This window comes from Schistocerca americana, chromosome 9, assembly GCF_021461395.2.
Source record: "Schistocerca americana isolate TAMUIC-IGC-003095 chromosome 9, iqSchAmer2.1, whole genome shotgun sequence".
NCBI lineage: Eukaryota > Metazoa > Arthropoda > Insecta > Orthoptera > Acrididae > Schistocerca > Schistocerca americana.
Window position 1 is genome coordinate 203,591,079 of NC_060127.1, and position 12,194 is coordinate 203,603,272.

General features: G+C 43.7%; 1 non-coding gene across 1 annotated transcript; it reads right to left on the reverse strand.

The window, feature by feature from the left end:
- Positions 1 to 4,860: 4,860 nt before the first annotated feature.
- Positions 4,861 to 4,932, reverse strand: Trnam-cau. Its single transcript has one exon. It is a non-coding gene; the product is annotated as a tRNA-Met (tRNA).
- Positions 4,933 to 12,194: the final 7,262 nt, after the last annotated feature.

A 12,194-nucleotide genomic window follows, 5' to 3' on the forward strand; every position in this document is an offset into this window, starting at 1 on the left:
TCCGAGAGGTTTTTTCTACTGGCATGGGCAATTATCATCAACAAAATGCATTTGCCTGTGAAAGGCATTATGAATAAACTGCTATGTTAAAAACCGTTCATGCATGGGAAGATATATGCACGAGTGGTGAACTAGCTGATACTGCTTTTTGTGAAGCGTGGATTATGCGCGCGCTTTTGTGTGTGTGTGTGTGTGTGTGTGTTTGTGTGTGTGTGTGTGTGTGTGTGTGTGTGTGCGTGTGCGTGTGTGTGTTTGTGTGTGTGTGTGTGTGTGTGTGTGTCTGTGCGAATGTGCAGGGGTCAGGAGAGGGTGTTATGCTTCTCTAAGCTGTTATCAGAACATTAGCCAGTAATTCGTGGTGCGATCACAGCCATTGAAAATGTTGCAGACAGACTCGTGTTTTCCGGTACGTTCCGCTTTATTACACGAGAACAGAATATCCCTGTTAATTTACGATATAATAGTCACTTTAATACCTCTAAATTGCCTCCCTGCGTGTCGGCCGCTGCCTTAGAGCGTTATGTATCAAAAAAATCAAATGTGTGTGAAATCGTATGGGACTGAACAGCTAAGGTCATCAGTCCCTAAGCGTACACACTACTTCACCTAAATTATCCTAAGGACAAACAGACACACACCCATGCCCGAGGGAGGACTCGAACCTCCGCCGGGACCAGCCACACAGCGTTATGTATCACGGACAAGTTTACTGCTGAAAAAATCAGAGGGAATATGCTACAAGCAATATACAGTTAGGTAACAAAAGCCGTATGGGATAACGATATGCACACATACAGATGTCGGTAGTATCGCGTACAGAGGATATAAAGGAGCATTGCATTGGTGGAGAAGTCACTTGTACTCAGGTGATTCACGTGAAAACGTGCCCGCCATGATTAATTAACAGACTTTCAATGCAGAATGGTAGTTGGAGCTACACGCATGGGAATTTCCATTTCGGAAATCGTTAGGGAATTCAATAATCCGAAATCCACGTAGTCAAGAGCGTGCCGAGAATACGAAATTTCAGTCATTACGTCTCACTACGGACAACGCAGAGGCCGACGCCCTTTACTCAACAACCAAGAGCAGTGGCGTTCGCGTACAGTTGTCAATGCTAACAGACAAGCAACAGTGCGCGAAATAGCTCCAGAAATCAACTTGGGACGTACCACGATCTGTTATGGCAATGCAGCGAAATTTGGTGTTAATGGTCTATGGCAGCAGACGGCCGACGCTAGTGCCTTTGCTAATAGTAGGACATCGTCTGCACAGCTTCTCCTGGGGTCGTGACCATTTCGGTTGGACCCTAGATGACTGGGAAACCGTGGCCTGGTTAGATGAGTCCAGATTTCAGTTGATGAGAGGTGATGGTAGGGTTTGAGTTTGACTCGGACCCCACGAAACCACGGACCTATGTTGTCAACAAGGCATTGTACAAGCTGGTGGTGTATCCATAATGGTGTGGACTATGTTTACATGGACTCGACTGGGTTCTCTGGTCCAACTGAACCGATCATTGACTGGAAACTAGCTACTTCTAGCTACTTCTAGACCATTTGCAGCGGCCGGCCAGAGTGGCCGTGCGGCTCTGGGCGCTACAGTCTGGAGCCGAGCGACCGCTACGGTCGCAGGTTCGAATCCTGCCTCGAGTATGGATGTGTGTGACTTCCTTAGGTTAGTTAGGTTTAATTAGTTCTAAGTTCTAGGTGACTGATGACCTCAGAAGATAAGTCGCGTAGTGCTCAGAGCCATTTGAACCATTTGCAGCCATTCGTGGGCTTCACGTTACCAAACAACGATGTCACGTCACCAGGCCACAGTCATTTTGAGACTGGTTTGAAGAGCATTCTGGAGAATTCGAGCAAATTATTTCGACACCCAGATCGCCTGACACGAATCCCATCGAATATTTATGGGTCTTAATCAAGAGTTCAGTTCGTGCACAGAATTCTGCACGGGGAACACTTTCGCAATTACAGACGGCTGTAGAGGCATAACGGCTCAATATTTCTGCAGGGGACTTCCAACGACTTGCTGAGTCCATGCCACGTGAAGTTGCTGGAAAGGCAAAATGCTTTCCGAAACGATGTTGGGAGATATTCCATTACTTTTGTCACCTGATTGTGTTACTTCCTCCCGCATGTCTCGCAACAATGACTGCAACGATTAGTTATGGATGTGTACCTACAATCATTCTTTCCACGTAAATGGGTTAAATATCTAGTATACAGTGTTAAATATAGACACTAGTATCGTCTGGGGAAAAAGCTGTAGATGTTGGAGGAAGTCTCAGGTCGACCTGTGTGTTTCATGAAAAAGGTCACAAATCCCAAACACATATCACCTATAAGCTCTGAACTGCAATTCGTTTACATCTATGGAAAGGTGTGTTCTGTTCCACCACTTCACATATGCGTACTATCCACATACGTAGTCGTGTCTCGCACACAAACATGTGGTACGGGAGTCAAAATTTACTACTGTGTGCGTAAACAAAACCCAAATTTAACAGTCCAGTCACAGTGGTCAGCAACTCAGTACGACAACTCATTGTATAATTGTCGTTGCTCGTGTCGTAGAAGGTTTTTTTACTGCAATCGAGTTAGATAAAAAAACTGTTACTGTAAAAGTTAACTTTAGTAGTACGTGGAATGTTGATAACACTTTGTTTCTCGAAATACCCCCGGGAATTACAGACATGCAACAAAATATTTTAGAGTGCTTAATACAGCTAGCCTTCTCCTGCGCCAAGTGCTGAACGGATCTTTAGGTAACCATCTGTATTATCGAGCTGCTGTCCTTTCACCAGCGGACTAGTGATAGCTGTAAATGTAGGCGTTGCTGGCTTTCTGACTGCCGCAAACTACTTATCGAGATGGCTTCGCCTCTCCTTCCCAAGGGAAGAGGAGTGCCGTGTACGGCAAGCGCCTGACGGCGCAGCTCCCTCGCCACACAGCGTTGCGCTGCGGGTTGCCGCCCACCAAACGCCTGCAGCTCACATTTACTGCACCTCCATCGCCCGACACAGCCGGCACTATTTCGCATCAGCTTGTTCAAATGTGTGTGAAATCTTATGGGACTTAACTGCTAAGGTCATCAGTCCCTAAGCCTCACACTACTTAACCTAAAGTATCCTAAAGACAAACACACACAACCGTGCCAGAGGGAGGACTCGAACCTCCGCCGGAATCAGCCGCACAGTCCATGACTGCAGCGCCTCGGACCTCTCGGCTATCGCATCAGCTGAGCCACCTTGCAGAATAGCTAGTATACAGAAAGGAAAGCAAAGGGCTGCTCCTTGGAACTGTGTGGAGTCAAGTGTTGCGCTCGACTCCATATTGAAACCGAGTAAACGTGAAACCATAGCTGCTTACTATTACGGCTCGTAACGGACAGCCTTAAGAAACGGAAATAATCTAATCAACTTAATGAAAACTTTTACGGTAGGTAACGCTAATCAAACATGTTGTGACAAATCTGTAGTTAAAAACATATCAAATAAGCTTCTAAATTCATTACCGCTCACATGTGAAAGCTATGAACTGGTACTGCTTTTAGCTTCAGATGACAATGAACGTACTTTCTTTTTCTGGGAATTTGAGCTGAATCAAATTATTTACTTGCCTGTCTGGATGAACAGTCATTAATAATGACTGACAGTTGTCCAGAATTAGTCAGTAATAAGCTTGCGCGCGCAGACAGCCGAAGTGGTTACGGCGACCGCTCGCAATCCGCAGGGATTTCGGGTTCGAGTCCCGGTCTGCCAAAGATTTTCATATGCCGCTGGTAGATAGTTAATTTATGTCTAACACAACTGATGCCAAGATATTCTCAGTCAGCGAATTTATTTTGAGTTAACATAGCTTTTACTTTAAATGGAGATGGTAGGCTCCATTAAAAATTTAATTTGTACAAATGTTTTGAATTAGGCCAAGGCCTGTAAGTTCACTCTGACATATTATGTAAAAAGAATCATATTCGTTTAGTAAACGACGATTCATAATCTTCGTCCTAAGTGTGAGATATGTTTCAGCTTTTCCATATGTAACCTCTGGTGTGGAACCTCTTCTTCTCCATCATTTTCTTCCAGCAGAAAAGTACGACAGTAAATTGAGTTACTAGTTTGAGAAAAGTGCGTATACTTTCACCAATTGTTCTTTCATGTGGCGCCGTCAGGCACCACACTCAAGTAAAGTACTACAACGTCTGTTTCCTGCGTACTGTAGTGAGATGTAATTTTCCTTCCAACTCTAAAACCGATTTCGATATGTTAGCTACATCTAGCAAACAGCGACGTATCGGCTAAAATGAACAAAACGTAATGCAGCCAGAGACTGCAAACGCTTCAAATTTTATGCTGCAGTCACAGTAACTATGACCTATATTGAAAAAAATGTGATATTAAATGAAAGAAATTCTATTTTGTACGGCGCGTCTTTTTCTTCTGTTTCTTCAAGGCTATGATGAAGACTGTAGCTGCTGTTACCGTTTGTAAAAGACACGACGCGCAATTATGACGTAAGGCGCATGGTACTGGGCGGTAGCAATTTCGTACCACGGTTTCATATCGCACCGCAGAACATGGCAGCACGAGACACCGTGCAGTACAGGACTTCAGGCACCTTATCGCCTAATGTTGCCTCTGTGGAATTCCTCCTTCAGACATGTCCGTCCACTGGTTATGCAATGAAGATCCTTCCGTAGTCATTTGAACCCTCTGAACATAAGAGGTGTGCTTCATAATGCTCACTGGCAAATTATATTGTAAGACTACAACCATCATCAATATCTCGTCGATTTCTTAGTTGAAATTTTCCCTAAAGACCGTTATGATTATGACAAGAAAAAAAAAAAATTTAGCAGAGCGTGGTTTCGATCCACGGACCTCTGGGTTATGGGCCCAGCACGCTTCCACTGCGCCACTCTGCTCATCGCGGTTATAAAACTACATTACACAACAGCACAGCCAGTACTCACACTACACTCGCAACGAGTGAAAAATCATTTGATGTTCATCAATTTTCAACTACTTGAGTAGTTTCCTGCATTTCCAACAAACGACGTACGGACTTAAACAGAGTTTTACATTGAACAGGTCAATACAAAATTAAATGATAAGTTTTGCGTCTTTGGTTCACTTTTGGCGATTAAAAGTGTAATAATTTCTACATCATAGAAGTAAAAAGTTCCGTTATTAAACAAAAAATAGCAGAAATTAGTATTTTCATTCTTTCCTCTTACTTTAACAGATAGCACATTTTAATAGCTGGCACATTTTTATTGAAGCTAGCACAATACAGTAGATTAGTTCTCTGTGCTTTCACTAAAAGCTTTCGGAGAGCTTAAAAATAACCGTAAGTGGAAATGAACAGCTTCTTGTTTTAACACTTGTTGTTAATGATGGAATCAGATTACGGAATTTATTTCTGTTACACGGTAATGTCTATCTCTTAGCTATTTTGAAAGGGAAAAAAGACATTTACGCTGTCTCCAGCTTTAGGTTTGTTTGTGTATTTCTTGCCAAGAACCTAAGGAAAGGCAACAAATGTCTGAGGTGGAGGAGGCGCCAAATGATATGCCTGTCGCTTGTGTGGAAAAATGTTCACTAGTGGATGTGTACAACGTCTGCATTTAAAATCGCCGATTTCCACGTTGGTGAAAGATGGATGTTCATGTAGCGCATTTCACCCAATCTGCTGCATCTTTTAAAGTCGCAAAAGTCATCGCGACTGGAGATCGTCAGTAGCGACTGATTGCACCTCTTGCCGTGACATTCTGTGTTTACAAGTCTCTCATTGTACGTCAGTAATATTTGTGAACAACATTGGACAAGTTATTACTCGTCTAGAATGCTCTAAATGCCGTGTTTGACAATGCTGTGGTAATGCACTTAAAAAGGTAAAAAGTTGAAAAATAAGTAAATTTAATAGAAACAAACCAGAGAAAACATTAAGACTAAACTTGAAAAACAACGCCTACATGACAGTTTAAATTAAATTAACAGTCCCAATAAAACTCATTATCACTCTTATGAAGTACTAATTTTATTTTATTATGATTGTTTGTTTAATTTAAATTGTTACTTATGGGTTGTTTTCTGAGTTAAGTGTTAAGGTTTTACCAGATTTGCTCCCCTTATATTCATTTATTGTTCAACTTTCTACCTTTTGAATTGATTTCCCACAACACTGTCAAAGATGACATTTAAAGTGTGTTTGTGCCTTTATTCTAGGCGAGTAACATATTCTCGAATTTCGTTTACAAAAATTGTAGTTTCTTTGACGACGATAATCCGTTACAGTTTGTTAGCAGTCTTGGAAGTCGAAAACCGGTTAACCAAATGAATTAGTCCTGTGTAACATACAAAATACTGTGTTTTTCATTTATTGTAAGTATCATTCATTCAATAATAAAGAAAGAGGGTAGGATTTTACCAAGTAACGGTTTTTCTGTTAATTTTAGTATGTATGTGTAGGCACAAAAGGATATACGGTATTAGTTTAGGAGTGGTTCACTGTTAATCCGGTTATACAATTAGTTCTCAACAGCTGTTTCCTTTCGCAAATGTATACCTTGACTCGTTCGACTCCAAAAAGATTCCCTTTCATGACGGGATAAACCAAAGACAATGTACGACTGAACGAGCCTGGACGTTATCTTCAGTAAACTGCCACTTCTCCGAATACATAATACTGGTATACTCCACGTACCGATCTAACAAACCGGACTATATACTCTCATACGAGTACATGTATTCGTAAGATTCTCTTGTGATGAATCTGCATCTGGTGTGGCGACGAACACTTGCTATTAGACTGGAATTTTGATGGCTATCGATTATTTTCTGTTCAGTTGGCTTCTAATAGCTTTTACTGCACCATGTACAAAACAGGGTCTCAAATTAAGACAAGACTCTCAAATTATTATCAAAATTTTTTAACTGTAAGATGAAGATGGCGATGGCGATAGTAATTAATGTGAGCTTCTTATGCTCAGCTTCGCGTTTAACAGCGCCCAATAGCGTCGTACCGGTGCTCAGTTTTGATCAACTTTTACCATTATTCACAATCTCATGTACAAAATTATTTTGGTTAGATGACTGCATCAAAATTTTAAGCTGTGCTGAAGCGGCCTCGTGAGTTATGCTCGATATCCCTTTTTCTTAAGGCTATTGCTTTCAGCGCTACCAATTTTAATTGCAATAAAATAAATGTTGAAAATATGAACCGAACAAGGAAACTTTAGACGCTCAGTTTGGTGCTCTCCCAAACTTACTAACCCAGTTTTCCCCAAGTTGTGACCTTTATTCACGATATAATATTGTGAGTTACAGTGTCATTTTAAAATCTGTAGTTCGTTATTACACTTGTAAAAACTGAGTTCTGTTGTTACTATGTGTTTTGGCCTCAAGTCACTCGCATGGTATCATGCCCGGTTTTCTCTTTTTAAGGAGAAAGAAAAAGGACGATAGTAAAACGTTAAAAAGCTAAATTACAAATCAGGCTCAATTCTATAAGTACAAACAACTACAGTATGTAGTGATTTAAAGGAAGTACTTTAATCTGTAATTTATTTTTCCAGTACTTTACTACGGATCTTCCTGGGTAGCAGAGTGTTCAGTGACTGCCATGATATTCCCAGAGATTGGTAAGACTGGGACGAGGTCCGCTCAGCCAGATGGTGTCAGTTGAGCAGACAGTTGGGTGAGAAGTAACGGTTCCGAGGTCTTGGAACCCGACTACAACAGGGAGAGTGGTGTGCTGACCCTATGCCCATCCACATTGCACATAATGACGCCATCGTCTGAGGATGACATGACGGTCGGTCGGTCGGTCGGTCCCGACTGGCCAGTCTGTGGCCTGGGGACAGAATCACTGTTTTGATTTTCGTAATTTATTATCCCCTTTTTCTTTCTTTACAAAGAGATCGTCTGATGCTGATTTGATAATTAGTCAAAAGCTGTAATGATACCATCAGAGTGACACGAAGCTGAAATATACAATGTCCAGCCACATCAATCTGACTGCAGCCTATAGCTGACGTCAGCTTGGCAACACTAGCAGTGGAGGGTATACAAAGCGTGTGGCGTGAGCGCCGAAAGAATGCAGTCGTTGCAGTTATGCGGGAACGGAGCGATTTATCTGACGTCCAAACGGGCACGGTCATTGGCTTTCTGGCCACGGATGACAGTGTTTCCGAAACGGTAAGGTATGTAAACCGTTCGCTTGCGCCGCGGTTAAAGTGTACTTGCGGTGGCGAAAAAATTTTGGTCGTATGTAAAATTTTTGGACGCTACAAATAATTCAATACCTTCTCTTGCTGACAGTACAGGTACTGTAACGGATGATGATAAACAGAAGGCCGAAATTCTCAACCTAGCTTCCAAAAACTCGTTTACGGTAGAGGACTGCAGCACCATTCCCCCTATCAATTATCGAGCAAACGCAAGGATGGCTGACATTGTGTTTAGTGTATCTGGGATGGTAAAACAGTTAAGATCCTTAGACGCCAGGGAAGCATCTGGCCCAGACGATATCCTCGTAAGACTTTACGTTAACTATGCTACAAGTATAGCACCATTCTTATCCATCATCTATCAGACATTATTGGAACAGCGGAAAGTTCCACGCGACTAGAAAAAGGCTCACATCTATACAAAGGGTAGAAAATCGGATGCACATAATTACCGACCAATTTCACTGGCATCGATTTGTTGTAGAATCATGGAACATATTTTGTGTTCAGACATAATGACCTTTCTAGACTCTGAGAAGCTCATCTGCAGAAACCAGTGGTCATGCGAGACACAGCTGGCCCTCTTTGTGCATGATATACAACAGGCTCTAGATAGCGGCTCCCATGTTGATGCCATATTCCTCGACTTTTGAAAGGCGTTCGACTCAGTTCCACACTGTCGCTTGCTCCATAAAGTGCGCGCTTACGGTCTATCCGATGACATATGCGGTTGGATAGAAAGTTTTCTAACAGACTAAGAGCAGTATGTCGTCCTGAATGGGGAGACTTCAACAGAAACAAGCGTAACATCAGGTGTACCCCGGAGCAGTGTAATAGGTCCGCTCTTTTTTACGATTTACATAAACGATCTGGTTGATGGTATTGACAGTGGCATTAGACTGTTTGCCGATGATGCTGTAGTCTACAGGAAAGTAGAATCAGACGAAAGTTGTGAACATATCAATGACGATTTGCAGAAAATAAATGCGTGGCGTAATGACTAGGAGTTATCTCTCTATATTAGTAAGTGTAACCTACTGCGTATAAAAAGGCGAAAATCCCCATTAATGTACGTGTACAAAATAAATGCCCAGTCTTTGGAAGCGGTAACATCCGTCAAGTATCTGGGTGTGACTGTTCGAAATAATCTCAAATGGAATGATCAGATTGCACAAGTAACGGGCAAGGCGAATTCTAGATTGCGGTTTATTGGTAGAATCCTGAAGCGATGCAGTCCTTCAACAAAGAAAATTGCTTACAATACGTTAGTTCGTCCAGTCTTGGAGTATTGTTCGTCTGTACGGGACCCTTACCAGTTGTGTCTGACTCAAGAGGTCGAGAAGGTCCAAAGAATAGCGGCAAGATTCGTGACTGGTACATTTAGCCATCGCGAGAGCGTTACAAATCTCATAGAAAGTTTGAAGTGGGACACACTTGCAGATAGACGACGTGCTAAACGGAAGGGGCTGCTCACTAAATTCCGAAATCCAATCTTCGCCGAGGATGTAGAGCATATATTGTGGTGTCACCGCCAGACACCACACTTGCTAGGTGGTAGCCTTTAAATCGGCCGCGGTCCGTTAGTATACGTCGGACCCGCGAGTCGCCACTGTCAGTGATTGCAGACCGAGCGCCGCCACACGGCAGGTCTAGACAGACTTCCTAGCACTCGCCCCAGTTGTACAGCCGACTTTGCTAGCGATGGTTCACTGACAAATTACGCTCTCATTTGCCGAGACGATAGTTAGCATAGCCTTCAGCTACGTCATTTGCTACGACCTAGCAAGGCGCCATTATCATTTGCTATTTATCTTGTGATGCATGTACCGTCAGACCGATGTTCACCAATTATGGATTAAAGTTAAGTATTCCAGAAGCTACGTACTTTTTTTACTAGACTCAACTCCTTTAACTGTTCCAGACCTCACGCCAGCCTGCGTGAGCTTAAACGCGTGCCTTTCGGCTATCTCATAGTGGCTTGGCTGTCTTGCCAAGCCACACAAAGATAAGGGAAATTAGAGCTCGTACTGAGGCGGTCAGACACTCGTTTTTCCCTCGGTGATCCGCGAGTGAACAGAGGGGGGGAATACGACTTTGGCGCGAATAGTGCCCTCCGCCACACACCGCTCGGTGACTAGCGGAGTATATATGTAGATGTAGAAATGTCGCTATCCACAACTGGCGCCGAGACAATCGTGGTGCACCACGGGCCGTTGATGACGTGGGTGAATGGCGGTAGCGGACACCTGTACCCGTGAACAGATGTGCAGGTGTTGAGCAGGTGACAGCCAGACGAACGAGGGGGCTGCCGACAGTGTCTGGTCGACGACCGTTCGGTGGATGTTTCCGTGTATGAGTCTCCGCCCCAGGGAAACGTCCTGGGACCTCTGCTGTTCCTGATCTATATAAATGACCTGGGTGACAATCTGAGCAGTTCTCTTAGGTTGTTCGCAGATGATGCTGTAATTTACCGTCTAGTAAGGTCATCCGAAGACCAGTATCAGTTGCAAAGCGATTTAGAAAAGATTCCTGTATGGTGTGGCAGTTGACGCTAAATAACGAAAAGTGTGAGGTGATCCACATGAGTTCAAAAGAATTGGAATTCGATTGCTCGATAAATAGTACAATTCTCAAGGCTGTCAATCCAACTAAGAACCTGGGTGTTAAAATTACGAACAACTTCAGTTGGAAAGACCACATAGATAATATTGTGGGGAAGGCGAGCCAAAGGTTGCGTTTCATTGGCAGGACACTTAGAAGATGCAACAAGTCCACTAAAGAGACAGCTTACACTACACTCGTTCGTCCTCTGTTGGAATATTGCTGCGCGGTGTGGGATCCTTACCAGATGGGATTGACGGAGGACATAGAAAGGGTGCAAAAAAGGGCAGCTCGTTTTGTATTATCACGTAATAGGGGAGAGGGTGTGTCAGATATGATACGCGAGTTGGGATGGAAGTCATTAAAGCAAAGACGTTTTTCGTCGCGGTGAGATCTATTTACGAAATTTCAGTCACTAACTTTCTCTTCCGAATCCGAAAATATTATGTTGAGCCCAAACTACATAGGTAGGAATGATCCTCAAAATAAAATAAGAGAAATCAGAGCTCGAACAGAAAGGTTTAGGTGTTCGTTTTGCCCGCGCGCTGTTCGGGAGTGGAATGGTAGAGAGATAGTATGATTGTGGTTCGATGAACCCTCTGCCAAGCACTTAAATTTGAATTGCAGAGTAGTCATGTAGATGTAGATGTAGATGCCTGGCTCGCGCACCCACCCTGACTACCGTTCACCGGCGACGAGGACTGGAAGTTGCACAACATTACCACAACTGGATATTCACCGAGTGGCGGCCTATGTTCTTTTCCGATGAATCACGTTTTATGCCCTATCGGACAGATGGCTCTTGGCATGTATGGCGTGAAACGTCTGAAAGCAAAAGTTCCAGGCTGGATGAGGGCGCGTGAAATCCTGAGGGACGTTCTCGTGATACTCCCTGGCTGACGTCGTCATTCTGGAAGGCAGGCTGGATCTACACAAGTATCCATCTGTCGCTGGGGACCACGTCTACCGCCACATGAATTTTTCCTCTGCACGGCGGCATCTACCGGCAGGACAAGGCAACATGTCGCGAAGCTCGCAGTGCCCGTGCGTGGTTCGAACAACACCACGATGAGAAACTTCCTGGCAGATTAAAACTGTGTGCCGGACCGAGAGTCGAACTCGGGACCTTTGCCTTTCGCGGGCACTTGCCCGCGAAAGGAAAAGGTCCGGAGTTCGAGTCTCGATCCGGCACACAGTTTTAATCTGCCAGGAAGTTTCATATCAGCGCACACTCCGCTTCAGAGTGAAAATCTGGCAACCAAACTCCCCGCATTTAAGCCCAATCGAGAATCTGTGGGACCACCAGGAAGGGGCTGCTCGCGCCACGGATCCTCGACCGAGAAAACGGGACTGGA